A 14,653-nucleotide genomic window follows, 5' to 3' on the forward strand; every position below is an offset into this window, starting at 1 on the left:
CTGGGATCTAGGCCCATGGAGGCTATGCTTAAAATATACAAATCCAAGTGCTGTGTGATTGCCTCCTATGGGGCGTCGATTTGGGGCTATGCGCCTGTGGACAAAATACAAATAGTTGAAAACAGGTTCCTTAGATCTTTGCTGGCGGTACCGCAGTCGTCACCGACTTTATCTGTACACTCAGAATTAGGCTTGGGTTATATAGCAGATCACCTAAAAGCAGCCCCACTGATCTGTTGGGTCAAGACGTGGCTCAACGAGGAATTCACTCTCAACCATTTTATCCTTAAAGACTGCTTGGCCCTCGATAGGGCAGATAACATCCCATGGCTGGCATACGTTAGAGCGGCGTGTGTTAGACTGGGACATGCTGAACTATACACAGCCCCGGAGGGAATAAGGAAAGAGGACTTGGCGTGGATTAAACATAATTACCAGATCATGTTGGAGGCAGATAGGGAAGACACGGAGCTTAAAAAACAGGAGTTAGAAGTATTTATGTCTTACAGACCTCCCCAACCATTGAACCCTACCTGAAGATTGTCACCAAGCCGTTCCATCGCTTTCTGTTGACAAGATTTAGGTTTAATTTAATTCACTTCACCTTAGGAACTTTCCCACAATGGGGCAAACCAGAGGACTCCCCACCTTGTTCCTGCGATAATTTTTCAATACAGGACACCCTTCACCGGATTATGTTCTGCGAAACATTTTCTGTAGCACGTAAAAAATTCCTATGTCCAATACTACGAGAAGCGGGGTTTCTGCAGGTCAGACCAGCACTTTTACATTTGCAACTGCTGAGTAGCGTGCGCATTATTTTCAGTATAGCCAGTTTTTTAGTCGCCGCAGCTAGAGTAAATAATAAAAAAGTATCGATATGCACTGAGCACAGCAGTTTGAGAGGAGGGGGGGGGTCCCTTTTGTTCTTTTTATTCTGTAAAACGAAATGATTTTTTAGTTTTTGTAGTGTTTTGCATAAATCTGATTTGTAAATAGTGTATATATATATGACTGTTCCCAAATGTATATATATGACTGTGCGCAAATGTATATATATTTATTTATTCGTACCCATTTCATTGATTTTATGCATAAATGAATGTATGTATTGCTGCTTCTTTTATGATTTTAAATAATCGAAATAAAGAATTTTGACTGACTGACTGACCATACCCGAAGAGTCATAGGTCTCTCCGATAAAACAGCTCCTCTCCCAGAAGTAGTTCCATCCATGATCGGAAGGTCACTGGAGAGCCAAGCCAAACTATGGAGGTTTCTGACGAGGTTGGATACCCTGTGAAAGTAACCGTGTTGGCTCCCGTGGGAGTAACGTCCCCAAATTGGCACACCTTGATTAATTAATTTTTAATAGTGTATATAACAGACTTGCAAAAGATTTTGATTAGTCTGTAATTTTATTTCTTCATTCTTTCATACTATTGCTTTCATAGTATTCATGTAGTCACTTGTTCCGCCCAATGCATTTCGGGCTCACGCCCTTCGTCAGGGGACTTTAATTCTAAAAATATGAAAAAAACGCAGTTTGTACTAATAGCACAGGATGTACAACTTAAGTTGAACGTGATGAACAGAGCATGGTGGATAACTGTGATGAAGAGTGGATATGCACCCAAAGGCTTGTGCGTGACACTATTATCAAAACGGTGAATTTGTTAATTGCTAGGTGAAAACGTGAATAAGAGTGAATGAGAATCATAGGATTTTTTCAATACACATTTGAAAGACGGTAGACTTTTAGTCACATTTGACATGTTTAGCGAGTGAATCTTGTGAAGTTAATATCAATATACGGTAAAGATGGTGCACATGATGTCGAGGATGTCCAATGCGCCGGGTGCTGTGAGCGAGTTCGATCAATGGTTAATTATGCCGGAACGTGCCGGGACTATTTCAAATGTTAGATCCAAAATGTGGGTGCAATTGTAATACATGCAATAAAACAGCTCCTTTCAATGTGCATCAAAAATATGCAGTGAGGTCTGACCTTAGTAAATGCTCTCTGTTTACATGAAATTGACTGGCGTCACCGAAGCGAGGCACGAGTTTGACGAACTGTAACGTTAACCTAAAAAAGCAGGGTTGAAATTGCTGTCAAACATTGAGTGGCGCGATCGGTGAACTGTTGACAAAAAACGTGTGATGTCCTTACCCTTAACTCGGTCGTGTTCTATGTTCACGCAGTGAAGTGTATGTTTCGCACGTTTACACATATCGGAAAAGTTCCGGTCATGTGATCGTAGCGGAAAGTAAACAGAGAAAACAAACTGTGCCAGTGGGTGCCACGTCAAGATGATGAAAGTAAATAAAAAAAACTGTGTGGTGTACAATCAATGAGATTATTTAAACTGATCTTAACAATAAAGATCTCTTGTGACTAATCAAGCATCTCATATCAATGAAAAGACATCTCTGTCGAATTCTGAACATCTCTTGTGAATAATAAACATATTTACGAAACAACGCTGGGGTCACTGAATGAACAGCCACTGGTTGTGCTCAAGTATGGAAAGTACACAAGGGGAATTCTTGTAGTATTGAACCCGGTAATTTAGTGAAATCATGTTCTGAAAATGTAAATCATGAAAGTTAAACAATACAGTGGGGTGAAGCTGTTCTTAAGTCACGTTCTGAAGCATAAAATGCAAATATGGAAAATGCACAAGGTGGAATCTTATGACTTTGAACCAGGTAATTTAGAAACAATTAAAATTAGTAAAACAACACAATCATGATAGTGAAACAATACAGTAAGATGAAGCTGTTCATAAATCACGTTCTGATGCATAGAGTGCAATGTTTACATCTATAAGAAACAAGTGAATTCCAAACGTTCGTTCAAACCTCTGTGTTGTAATGTAGAGAGATGATTTATACCCACCATTTCAAGCGGAGGGGGGTCAAGCTACACAAGACCCAGGTAAAGACTCTGCGGGAGATGGTAACATTGTGAGTGGTAAAGAGTCTGACTCAGCAGTGGAAACAGGTGTGGAAATTGGTTGTGTGCAGTCAAGGAAGAAAGAGGCCGCAAATGAAACATGACCCGTGAGACAGAAAAAAAGGAACTTGATACTTGTATCTGAAAAAGAACTTGAACCAATAAGTGAATCATCTGAGTCCAATCTGAGTGAGTCTGAGCAAGCCCCAGGAAGTGTAAGGATATCCAGGAGAGCAAGAAAGCCGTGTCAGACATACTCCTCTCCAGAGTGGAATTATCTAGCTGCCAATTCCGGGAAGAGCGAGGTCCGAGACTGCGATACTGATTGTCAAGATCTTCCTTAAAGTTCCTGGAATAGCTACTTCCAAGCTTTGGAACACTCTCTCTCTAATGATTTCATGCCAGGAATCGCATCTTCTCTTTCGCAAGTTTGTAAAGACACGGCTTTTCGCACTTTAGTATCTGAAAGTCTTATCCCTACTACTCCCGACTGCTGGTCTCTATCCCTAGCTCCTTGAAGCCCTTGGGCAAAGTTTGCACTCTACAAGACGATCATCCATTCATTCATTCATAGAGGCTAATGTAATCCTGTCATTGACTATGTCTTATCCACCAAGGTTGAGTGGTTTACGGACTCTGACTCTGGAAGACATCAAATTCCATGCTTTGGAGCTCAACCGCCTCCTCAGCAGATTGCAGCATTCAGAGCAGAACTGACTCACACTGAGTCATTGAGGAGATAGGCTCTAATATAAGAGATGTAAATTGAACTTTTGAACTGTTAAAAAACATATATATATTTGAAAGAAGACAACCTAGGCCCAAGTGGTAGAAGAATAAAAAAAATACTTTTCATTTTGAAGAAGGAAGAGGGCTAGGGAAGTCTTCCAAGCTGTGTAAATATTGTGCCAAAGGCTGTTATAAGAATTTTCTAAGACTCAAAAAGAAGTTGTACAAAGACTATGTTGCTTGTACATAAGAGGTGAAAAAAAGAGACCCTGTGTGTTGATCCTCTTACAGCTACAATCTGAGCCACTTTAAAAATAGAGTCTGGAAATACAAATTGTAGGCACAAATACATTATAGGCACACTTATTGTAGGAGTAATTATAGTGATAGCTGTAGTCATTATTTAGCCCATTTCCATTTTAAATGCACACAAGGTTGAGGAAGAAGGAGTGGGGGTACATGGGACATCCACACCTACCACTGCTGCCTCAAAAGAGGGTACACAGGGACATTGATAAAGGCTTCATAGAGCAAACTAGTCGCTTTCTGCATGTGGATTTGTCTAAATATGATTACACGCTGAGGGCCTCATTTATGAGGCAGTGCGTCACTTTTACGCCGCTGGTGCGTCACTTTTTGTGACGCACCAGCAGTGTAAAAAATGTGCCTTGTTGCACCATATTTAGAATTTGACGCATCTAGGTAGATACGTCACTTTGTAAACCCCTGTGCCACATTATACCTGCGCCAAGTATAATGTATGCAAAGAGGGGCGTTTTGACGCAAGAAAGGGTCATGGAAGTGACGCAGTGAAATCCATAAGATTTCACTGCGCCACTTCTAGGACACAAATGCGTCAATTTCTTACGCCTGCCTCACAGCAGGCTTATGACTGACGCAGGCCCTTTCACATGGGGCTTGCCCCATGTGAACGGGCACATTGCTGGAGTTGCGTCACTTTTGTGACACACTCCAGCAATGCGTCACTTTTGCGCCATACAGATACATCAGAAATACTGACGTATCTGTAACTCCTTGCACAATGATGCGTCATACTGTAAATATGACGCATCATTGGTGTCGCAAGGAGGGCGCAGTGAAAAGTGACGCATCGCTGTTTTCACGCAGCGATGCGTCACTTTTCAAAAATGAGGCCCTGAATGTTTATGCAAAGCTGTTGTACAAATATGTGACTACTATGGATGTAGGAGATTGTTATGTGTGTATGCAATTGCCTGGTTCAGTTGAGGAGGGGATGAGGTATCATCACCTACCTCTAACGTATGGTATTAGTTGTAGTTTGCTCCTTAGCATGTTTTATAGAAAGGGTCATTACAAGTACTATTTCTCGAAATATGATTTGGTACTCCCAGAAGTTCTGGTCTATAAACACCTGAACAAATATGATTACTACAAGTGAGAAGAGAGAATGGGAAAGTTTTTTGTACCCACTGTAACACTAGACACTGCTTATGTGCACCGTTACAATTTAACTTGCACATTAACAGACATAGAGAAGACATTTGTAGATCAAGTAGAGGATAGACATAGAGGCTTAACTGTTAAGTTTAACATAGGGAAAGAAAACTTGAATGAACCAAGGAGGAATTAGCTCACAAGGCTAAGGAAAGTTGTGGTGCTATAGCTCTAGATTGGAAACAACGAGGCAAGTTTTGCATTCGACAGGTACAGACCCATTATGGCACTATTTTTGTGGAACAGATTGTGTGTTATGACATCTTCTTCATTGATGATTCTTTGAAAAAGTTCCTCCAAGAAGCTGTGCAAGTAGTGCCTGGAGAATATTTTGTGTGTGGGATAAATGCATATGTTCGGCTTCCGAACAATCGGTATGCAACTTGTTATGAGGCAGTTGTATTTCGCAAGAAATATCATGTAGAATTAATTAATTAATTAATTGTGGGTTTCTAAAGCGCTAGAATCGACTCCCGAAGGAGTATCTCTGCGCTCTAGACCGCTGGGGAACCCGTCCTGGCTTTCCCTGTGAGATGGTACCTACTGGGTATCTCCAAGATGAAACCAGGCATCCCCGGTGTATGTGGGGGGCCGTTGTGGAGATGAGGCAAGCTAATGCCCAGAGTTGCCGAGTGTGATCCCTGGTTAGAGTAGGCACCGAGATGAGAATTATCGAGTTCGCTGACCCTGGTCCACGACCCTGCCGCGTCGGGGATAGAACCCTGGTCCCGGGCCGTCCTCTGCTTCCGGGTCTGCCGCCTCTAACCAATGAGCCACACCACTCCAAGATCTGGAGAGTTTAGAGGGAAAATCAAACCATAGAGAAAAACATGGACTGAGTGCTGGTGAAATTGTGGAAGACATATTTGGAACAATGACACCAAGTTTTGGTGTGGTGTTGAATGACATCAATATTAGAAGAATATCTACCATTGTGAATAAGTTGTTGGTTAACACAGCTCAGTCATTGTTGCTCGTAGTTGGAGAGATCTTTTGATAAGGGCCATGGTGATGCAAAACTGTCTTGCTTTAGATGTGTTATTGGCAAAAGGGAGCAGAGTCTTTCGGATGCTGAAGGTTCAAAAGTGTTGCACTTACATTCCTGATAAAAGTAAAGATCTGAGAGGATATATACATCACTGAATTACATCATGAGATGCATGACCTGGTAACTGATGGAGTTTGGGATAAGATTGGGAAAGGATTTGGGACAGTTGAAAGTTAGTTTGCTTACCTAGGAAAGGGAATTCTTTCATATATCTTAAAGCCAATAATAATTGTCGTGATCTGTGTTATCATCTTGCTAGGTATGATAAGAGCATACAAATGGCACAAGGTGAGCCAAATATAGGATTCCTTTAGGGAGAGAGAATGAAGGGTGGAAAGACTGCAGGACAGTCATTAGAAGAAATCAAAGTGGTTGGAGGAGTTCAGACAGAGGAGACTAGCTACGACATCTGTTTAGGTCGGTCTACTCTACAGGGATTTAAGTGTTTGTGATGACTCAACGTCATCAGAGGAGGGAACTGATGTAGCAGAAATCACATTTTATTTGTAGGGGTGCATTATATTCACACGATTAGAGCGCACTCACATATAATTCTTTGTTGCATTCACTTGAGGTGTTGGAATTTCGAATTGAAATAACATAAAAATGGTGTTTAGGCCATTAAGTAGTAACATTGAGAATTAATGTAGACAGTGAATGTAACTAACAGAAAACATTATCATGAAGAGTTCGTATTGTGAAACTGACAATAATTTTTTATGTGTTTATTAATCGTATCATTTTAATGTAGGCAAATGCATTTAGGTGAATGTGCCTTATTTCCTATGCAATTTCGTACAGCTCACATGCCATTATTCCTATGTTAACTGGATCTTGTAGGCCTGAAATGCATTTCCCTGGAAACTCTTGCTTTAGAATTAATAGCTACATTTCATGTATCCTCCCGAATTTGTTCTTTATCACTTTTTATGTTACAGGTTGAACAAGCACCCTTGTTAGCTAGAATAACGTCTTTGTTTTGTTAGTCAGGCAAGGAGAGAAGGACTTACATCGTAAATTCAAGTAGATAAAGGAAAGCTGTCATGTTTTCCACTGGGGAAGGCCTAAGAATCAAGGTCAGCTTGTTGCAAACCAAGAACACCAAAATCTCATAGAAACTATCTTTGAGATTGTACTCAGAGTAGATGGTGGTGTGATCTCCAAAGACTCTTGGAAAAGACTAATGCGATGTTGAGAGTAGGGAAATTGCCTCACTTCTTCTGTGCCTTTAGAGAGAGAGCATCTTAGAGCAAGCTCTGTCTCTGTAGCGTTAGGCTACCTGACCCATTATTGTGGAGAGACTTCGTAGGGAGACTCCACAGACTGACACATTTTAACTTTCCTGTCCGAAGATGCTTAAGTAGGGCTGTCATTTTAGCGTTAGTGTAGGGATAGATTAATGCTTTATTTTCATCAACCCTAGATGCAGGGAAACTTGAATTCATGCTTTCTATTCCTATTCTGCGTCTTGAATTAATTGTTTTGTTTATGTTGCATCATTCAAACTGAATGCACAGATTTGGCTTTATTGAGATTTGATGTATTTCTACACCCTCATCTTGAGGTATATTTAGGTCCAGTTATTTTTGGCTTTGTAATAAATGAACAAACTTTACTTAGTTGTTTGTGGTTACTGTCTGTCAAGAGAATTTCCTGTAAAGTTGATTGGCAATAATAACAACTTTCTCCCATGTATGTTTATATGCTGCTAATAAGAACCATCGGATTGTGATTCTAGAATAGGTCCAGAACTTTAGGGCCTGGCCCTTTCACATGCGAGGAAGGATGGATTAAAATTTGGCCCACCCATTAGGGTTTAGGAAGTAAAAGACAATAGTGTACAGGTGGAAGGTGGTCAGTGGTGGAAAATATGTTGAGTGGTAATAGTGAAGTGTGTAGAAGAAAGGAGTGGAAGAGATGAAGAGTATGAGGAATACTCTGGAGTAGATATGGATGCTGTGAGTGTTGGTGAAGGTATAAGAGGCAATGGTAGCACAAAATAGGTACCTTTTTGCTTGAGGGCATGATTTGGTTGTTTCTCAAGGTCTGTCAGTCTTTACAGTGATATGTTTAATGCCTTTAATATAGTGTCTGCATTCATTAGATATGGTTTGAGGCCTTGCAATTGGAACATTTCCATGTATTACTTTGTTAGTAACTGTGGTTTGCCTAATATGGCATTCAATAGTTGTAAGATATGTATATTTAGTAGCATTTATTTGTAGGGATAACAGCTACCTTTTGTATCCTTTAGGTATAAGACATTATATTTGTTCTATTTATTGAAAGGGGAACCCTGTTTATCACTTTATAGTAGAATGTTGGGAAATGGAAAAATTCCATGTGCCAGTTTTATGTTCCCTTAGGGAATATAGAGGTGACAGTTGGAAATCAGTTGCTGCCTGGTATGTGTATCTGGTGTCTCGCTTTTTACTTTCTGCTGAGAATAAACATAACTTTGAAAGAAACCTACTGGGTCTTCCAACTTCAGCTGCAACAACATCTTAGAACAAATATCTACTTTTTGGCTGGAGTGTATATCTTCGTGTTTAAACTGGTTTGCACTTTGGATAAAGTGTATCTAAAATGTAACTTTAGATTGAATGACATAGAAAAGTAATTTATGTGTCCTTATCTATCAAGTATTGTGTGGCAAACTCACATCAAGAATCAATTTTGTCTGTATTAGAAATTTCACAAAGTTAATGATTTGTCTTATCTCCCTAAGTTAACCTTTGATCTGATCTAGTAGGCCCACCACAATGAGAGTAAGGCTTTTCCTGGCAGAAGAAGGTGTTGGGCAAATTCTGCACTCCTGTTAGCAGCACCTTGTGTAGTAGTGTGCATGATGTTTCAGACACGAATAAAGGGAGGATAGGTAGACCTCTGTCTCGAGTCACCACATGGGTTTCTTTGAAGTATTAGAGGGTAGAACCCAGATCTGGCTGAGCAAAGTTTGTCTCGGGGAGGGAGACATGCTCCAATTTAGCTTCAAGCTGACACCTTGAATTCTTGAGGTGGCATAGCTGGATTTGGCAAGTGACTCCCAAATTCTAGGACATCTATTTCTAAACCTCTTCACAGTGTAGAGTAGCTCAGCAGAACAGGAAAAAAGGAACAGAAGATAGATCAGCACGACTAATAAATCAGTGTCTTGCATATAGAATACCCTATTCTGAACTTGAATTATGTGGCATTTGTGAACTCTATTTCCATGAGTAGTCGAAGCTTGGAAGCTAAACAAAAGAAATACAGACAACTTGTCAAATTTACATTTTTATGTGATCACAAAGTACCAAGCTAAAATAGAAAGATGCCCACAGTACAGAATTTTACTGGGTCTTTTATGCTCGAAAACCGCAAAAGGCGGTTTAACCATTCATCAAATCAAAATGCAGTAACAAGGTGATTTATTCATTGTCATGAGGAAATTTATTGTGCACTGTTGACCAGACAGGACAAAACGACACGAGCATTAGGCTTATAACCAATCCGCGGGGAGAGGTGATATGTGCCACACAGTAGCAGCTGGCATTGCTTGCTGGTGGGGGGTGGGAGCGGGATCACGCTAGGAGATGGTGTCGCACAGAGAAGGGGGTCAATAAGTCCCCAAAAATATGTAGACCTACCTTTCCATCGACCCGGGTCCCTCGTTTTCACTGCTCCTGCTGTCCTGCCTCCAACAGGAACAGGAAGCAGGCAGCCTCCCTCCCCTCCCCTCAGCCAATCACAAAGCTCCAGTGGAGCGAATCTATGACATAATATCGAAACACACATTATCGTAGTACAAAATTATCGACACAAAAATATCGACATCAAATATATCGTCATCCTATACTTATTTAATCACATACACAAATATCGAAATTAAAATATTGCAATACATAAACATCTATATCAATTATATCGACCCCATATATATCGCAATATTTAAATATCGATAATAAAAATTTATAAACAGTACGTTAAAAATATCGAGAGAAAAAATATCGGCTACAATAATATCGTTATTTAAGCAATATCGAACAATTTTATTATTATTCTATGACACTTTTAAACATTAAAAAAATACTATTAGCACTACAATTCACATTTTACAACAATTTATAAATACATTTAATTAATTTAATTTAAATTTTAATAATTAAAAATAATATAATTTAATTTAATTTAATGTAATTTAATTTCATTTAATTAAATTTAGGCCATTAAGTAGTAACATTGAGAATTAATGTAGACAGTGAATGTAACTAACAGAAAACATTATCATGAAGAGTTCGTATTGTGAAACTGACAATAATTTTTTATGTGTTTATTAATCGTATCATTTTAATGTAGGCAAATGCATTTAGGTGAATGTGCCTTATTTCCTATGCAATTTCGTACAGCTCACATGCCATTATTCCTTTTTTTTTAAAATGTTTTTATTGTTTGCAGGCGTACAAGGAATAAATACATTAAGGCATAAATGATTAATTTTAACATACATAAATTATTTCCATATAAAGCATAAACAAATATAGCTAAATCATGAAATGTTATTTGGAGGATAGATGAGCAAGAAGATAATATCAATTTCTTTTCAACGCTGAAGCAAATTGTATAGTTCGACCTATTTTCTACACCCCTCCCCTATATCGCAAGGGAAAAAAAAAAAAAAGAATAAAGTGAAGCATCTTCAGTCTATCAAAGTACCCCAAATTTTTTCATGCTTTTTCAATCTCTGTAAGCCCCTGATCTTAGCTAAAGCTAATTCCATTGAGTATATCTCGATTACCAGGGCCCACCAGTCCCAGACCTTAGGTGTTTCTGGACTAATCCAAGCTCTGGCCAAAGTTAGCCTAGCACAGGACATTAATATCGTGGCCAAAGCGGCTTGTGGAAAAGATACCGAGTAAGTGTCTAACAAAACAGAAGTGGCCGTAAAGGTAGGCAGCTGAATATGTTTCAGTTTAAGAACTTTTTCAACGTCATGCCAGAAAGTTTTAAGATTCGGGCAAGAAAATAAGATATGTACTAAATCAGCTGCTTCGGCAGAGCATTTAGGACATTTTGTACGATCACTGTGGATGTTATTAGATGGCCATTTTGAGATTCTTTCTGGGGTGTAGTACAGCATACAGGTTGTTCTAAATTGTTGTAATCTGAGACTTGATGATCGTACTCATTTATTGATATTTATTAAAGAACTCTCTATCTGTTTCGGTGTTATATTTGACCCCAGTATTCTGCTCCATTTGTCAGCCAATTTAATACAGTCATTTGATTTAAATCCAACAAAAAGCCTGTATGCTTCGCTTATTGTGGATTTATTTTTGGATGAGTATAGACATGTCCAGATATCACATTCAGTGACCTCCAATATTTGTTTTTTATTAATCAAGTAGTTGTGTATCTGTAGATGTTTATATCTCAAATTTTCAGATAGATTATATAATAATTTGAGGGTATTGAAATCTAAAAAACCTTGTGTTCCGTAAAAATCCCCTAGAACCGTGATACCCGATCTTAGCCAGCAGCGAGTATTAATGTCAGAAAAAATATTTGGTAGGCCCGGATTGCCCCAAAGCGGGAGCTTGGGGTGAAAAAAGCTGGTGTTGCAAAAACAAAGTATGTTACCCCAAATCTTTATTAAGTCTCTTATAGTTTTAAATCTAACCCTTTTGTAGTAGTTGGGGTCGTTAGTTCGGAACAAAAACATGTTCGAGTCGGATTTTAGCTTAAAAGAGTGAAAAAACAAAGTCCTTCTTTCATTTAATAAGGAGCGGAGACGAATAACAAAGGCAGACCAAAAGTATAATTTAAAATCAGGAAAATTGAGTCCGCCATGGTTCGTATTATTTTTCATAAGAGCCAGTGATCTTCTTGCCTTTTTATACCCCCAAATAAAACTGCTAAGTATTCCGTCAAGCTTTTTAAAAAATTGATTATTTAATGCTAGTGGTATAGACCGAAATAAGTATACAAATTTGGGCAAAACTTTCATCTTGATTAGGTTAATTCTGCCAGTTAGATTCAGAGGTAGTCTGTGCCATTTTTTTAGCAATAGGCTGGTTGATTTAATTAATTCGTTGTAGTTTAGATTATTGATTTCTTGTAGTTTAGCTGTGATTTTAACCCCGAGATATGTGGCGGAGTGGCAGATCTCAGGCACAGCCACTGGAGGTGTATAATTAGCTATTACTTGCGTTTTTAGTAGATTTAGTTTATAACCCGCCACCTTACCATATTTTTTGGCTTCTAATGCTATTCCCTTTAATGCTTCTACGACATCTTCAGTGTAGATCGCGATGTCATCTGCATATGCAGTTATTTTTAGTTCTTGTGTTCCTGATCTAAAGGGTACAATCTGATTTTGAAGTTGAAGTGCGGACAAAAAGGGCTCCAATGAGAGGGCAAATAAAAGAGGGGATAAGGGGCATCCCTGACGGGTACCTCGTAAGATAGGAAAGTCTGAAGATCTCAGTCCCCCATAGCTGGTATATGCTGATGGTTTATCGTACAATGCTTGAATGCTCCGCAGAAATTGTCCTTTAAACCCTATCCTAAACAGTATGCACCAGAGAAAGTCCCACCCCACTCGGTCAAAAGCTTTTTCAGCATCTAATAGAATTATGCCAAGTGGGGTGGATTCTGTCTCTGCTACATCTAATGCAGTTATTGCCATATTAGCATGTATAGTGGTGTCCCTACCAGTTATGAAACCATGCTGTTGTGGGTTAATGATTTGGGGCATAATAGGAGCCAGTCTTAAAGCTAAAATTTTAGCAAAGATTTTTGCGTCTGTATTTATTAAAGAAATGGGGCGATATGACCCTCTCTCTTCCTTCGGTTTATCTTTTTTTAAAAAAAATATTATTTTTGCCCTATTCCATGACCTAGGTGTCTTTCCTTCTAGGCCTACAAATTGTATGACTTTCAACAGTAGTTGTTCAAGCTCTTCTAGGCAGAATTTATATATTTCTAGGGGTATGGTGTCCTCGCCCGCCGCTTTTCCTGAGGGTAGTAAAGCTATCGCTAGATGCAATTCAGCCATTGTTATGTCCTCAGACAGTGAGTCTATCTCTGGGCAATTCTGCGTGTCCCCAGTGTGCTCCTCCACATATTTATATATGTCGTCTAAGTTATAGTCCACTTCTGGGGTATATAAATTTCTATAGAAGTCGGCGAATTGTTCTAAAATATCTTGAGGTTGAGTAAAAATGTTATTGCCAGCCCCCCGTATGCTTGTAATAGTAGAGTTAGATCTGTCCTCAGCAACTTTGTAGGCCAAAATTTTCCCGATTTTGTCACCCCCTCATATTGTGTTATTTTAAATTTATGCAAGCTATTTGTGCTTTTCTGAATAAATTTTGACTTCATTTTATTTTTAACTGAGCAGAGTTCAAGGCCGATTTCTATGCTTTTTGCAACATTATACCGAAGTGCTAATGATAGTTGTTCTTCTAAAGCTATTATTTTAGTCAACAATTGGTCGTTATTTTTTTTGTTTTCAAAATTTTGCCTAATTATATAAGCCTGAGTGAAACCCCTAATGCTTGCCTTACAAGCATCCCAAACCATATCAGGTGAGGCTGAGTTGATATTTATGCCTATAAATTCAGTAAGGTGTGATTTTAATTGCGTCATAAAGGATGTATCTGAAATCAAATGTCTCGGGAAGGAGAATGGTCTGGGGGTAGTTCTAGTATTTATTGTTTTGATTGTCAATAATATTGCATTATGGTCCGATGATATTCGAGGGCATAGAGCCATAGAACTGTTTTCCAATAAATGTTCGCTTGCTAATGCCATGTCGAGCATACAGCATATTTTATGAGGGGCGGAATAATATGTATATCCAGGATTATTAGCATTTAAATGTCGCCAAGCGTCTTTGATGTTGTGTACGCGGCATAAATCCAGGATAGATGATCTAGTTTTATGCATCCTTTGATATCGCCCAGAGCTAGTTGTATCAATTCTGTAATCCATGACGCAATTAAAATCCCCCATAATGATAAGTTCTCCCTCCAAGCCCAAAAGTTTAACATTCAAATGGTCGAAGAGACTACGCTCATCTATATTGCAGCCATAGACCACACATAAAACGTATTTAACATTTTCGCAGCTTATCTGCGCTATTGCCCATCTGCCATCTTTACCACAAAAAGTCTGTATTGTCTCGGCCCGAAATCGCATGTCTTTGAGTATGGCAACCCCTCTTGTGGATTGTCCAAAAGCAGAACAAACTATGATGTCGTACCCCAGATGTTTAAGGAGTTTTTTATCCTTCCCCGCAATGTGTGTTTCAGATAATAAAATAATATGGGGGTTATGCATTTTCAATTCCTCTTTAACCAAGCACCTTTTGTTCTTGCTATTGAGCCCAGCTAACGTTCCAAGCTAAGTATTTTATTTCATACATCTAAAAAATACAAAAGATTAATCCCTTAAATTGT

This window comes from Lissotriton helveticus, chromosome 4_1 (assembly GCF_964261635.1).
Source record: "Lissotriton helveticus chromosome 4_1, aLisHel1.1, whole genome shotgun sequence".
Taxonomy (NCBI): Eukaryota; Metazoa; Chordata; class Amphibia; order Caudata; family Salamandridae; genus Lissotriton; species Lissotriton helveticus.